A 2693-nucleotide genomic window follows, 5' to 3' on the forward strand; every position below is an offset into this window, starting at 1 on the left:
AAAGCTCCGGGGGAGGATTATTTCAGATGCTGTTTGTCAATCACGCAAGCGCTCCTTTTGCAGCATACTGAGGTGCTGACGTGTCCAATGACAGTCCTTCTCTCCTGAAATATATCAGGCACCCACTGTGCTACAAACATGGGGAAGCACAGAGTTGACAATGCTGACATTTGAGATTCACTCAGCAGATGTAGGAAGCTGAGGAAGTCCCAAAAGGGAAGTGATGCATCATCACACTGATGAATCACACAGGCTTCTTTAAAAATAACCCAAATTATTTCATTGTGACTGAGGCATAAGCTTTTCGTACTAGAAATCAGCTTTCCTTTCATGGTAATAGCTGGTTTGAGCAGGTGCAAATGAGATTAGTAAAAATAGGCAAGTATTAAACACATTTTTTTTTCCATGAAATGCAATTTTGTGCTCTGTTTCGCTAAACTTTGATTCTTCGTGTTCGTGCACTCTGTTAATTGTGCCAAAAACACAACAGCTTTATATTTAAATTAATAACAAGAACCTCATTTTTAATTGAATGCACAGCTTGGCCCTCAGCTCCAAATGTTCATTAGCCTTGGAATGACATCATGTGCGGTCACCCTTTTGGGTGTGTGTTGATGGCTCAACACATTTACTTTGTTTACAGATGCTGTGACTTGGAGTGTGGAAAATAGGTGGTCAGTACCCCCACAAACCCTGTAATTTGCACTTTGTTGGCCATGTTTTTTATGATGCTGCGAACAATTATGTATACAAGGAACATCCAATAAAAGACACTAATATAAACATTTTATGACGGCAGACAATCTTTTTCCCTAGTACAAAGACATTATAGGAGGTAAACACATGACTTCATCAACTACATTTTATCTGGGGAGTTAAAATATACATCCAGCAAGGTGCTTGACAGGAAAATCAATAACAGACACTTGCTTTAATTTAACATGTAGTGCAGTGTTTTTGAAGGATCCGAGTCTAGTCCAGCTTTGCATAACCCAGCTGTGGCTTTTGGTTCCTAGCAAAATGTTTTTATGTCTAGACGTTGCACAGAAATAGAAACAGTGAATGGATTTAGCCGAGTGTCAACTCTGTCCTTCTCTGCACTTTCTCATGAGTGAAAGTAAGCACGCCCTTCAGTAGTGCTGGCAGTTGGGATGGGATCGCTAATGCTGAGGATCTATGAGATGCAACAAGGATAGCTGGTCTAAAGTTGAAGGCCGCTGCACTATTTTGCATGATAATGTAATGCTGATTTAAAGTGAAATGTTTGAGCAAGGAAAAAGTGCATGTCAGCACAAAAATATGAGTCCTATGTGCATAAGAATCATAATTTCGACAGTTGTAATGGGTAATGACTTTAGTGCATTTTTGCGAATATTAAAAAAAAACATAATTGAGGGGAAAAAAGTTGGAAGTAACATGAAAAAGGAGTAGAATTGGGTGAGAGTTTCCCTTTGCTGCTCACAGTGATGAAAAGCAGGGAGTGCGTGCGTTTGATGAATTGCCCAAAATCTATTATTTCACTGGTCCTTCAGCAGTCTATTTCTTTTAACTGCTGTCACGTTGTTTGCTTGAAATGCCTCTGGCTTTTGTTTTTCCTCTCAAACATAAATGCAAAAATCCCAAACGTTTTAAATGAGTGTGCAATTTACATTTCCACTTGACTGTTTTTTGCTAAATTCTATTTGAAAGGTGCTTGCCTTATGAGTCAGGCTTTGGGAATCCCCTCGCCTGTTCCTAATGCACAGTGACAAACTGCAAGTATGGATCAGGATCTCCTAACATTCGCCACAGGCCGTATAGAGCAATCAATTTATCGCAGGGCTGGAACAGCGGTTCCAAGGCTTTTAACTGCAACACAAGACGTGGTCCTGTGCTGCTCACAGGGAGAGAGAATGAAGATTGATGGCCAGATGAAACTCTATTATGACTAACCCCCTTGGTGGCTTTAAGGGGGTGCCGCCAGGCTGCTTTGAGAGTGCCAGTGGTGCTGGTGGAGCGAGTGCAGCCCTGCCAATGAGAGCGACAAGGAAGACGTTTGAATGTATGGCACAGTTAAATGCTAAAGATGTTTTATGGAGTCTCGGTGATCTGATCTGCATTGTGTTGATCAGCAGTCAACAGACAGTGGCCCGACTCTGGCAGAGGTCCACGCTAACAAATAACAGCTTTAACTGTGGAGAACAGATAGTCTCCACTCTTATTCTGAGTAATGTCTGCCTCTCATTCACTGGGGCGGCGCATAAAAAGCTTTCAGACACCGGGGCCATGCCAGAAGTGACATCACACCATATTTTCTCCTCCTATGAGGCAGCCTGTAGCAAGATGTTAAGGAGGGTGACATGACAAAACCACCTCTGCTTATGAACGTGTATGTAGGTGTCAACGCCCTTTTTACACGTGCGACAGTGTGTGCGTGCCGTTACTTGTGCCAGATTGTACCGTACAACCGTTTGATGTCAGTGCAGGTCTGTAAAGTCATTTTCCCCTGAAGCAGAGTTAAACAGGGTAGAGGTAAGTTGTATGAAGAAAAAGGAGATTTATAGGACCGCTGAGGCATTATTCAACTTTTTTTTTTTAAAGAAAAGGTAGAATAACTGATATTTCTGCAGGCTACAACCAGACAGAGAAATTGGTGACTAAAATTATGCCTCCCACATTCCATATATTGTACTTTAGAGGATAAATTTGCTTGT

Source organism: Pelmatolapia mariae, linkage group LG13 (assembly GCF_036321145.2).
Source record: "Pelmatolapia mariae isolate MD_Pm_ZW linkage group LG13, Pm_UMD_F_2, whole genome shotgun sequence".
Classification (NCBI taxonomy): domain Eukaryota; kingdom Metazoa; phylum Chordata; class Actinopteri; order Cichliformes; family Cichlidae; genus Pelmatolapia; species Pelmatolapia mariae.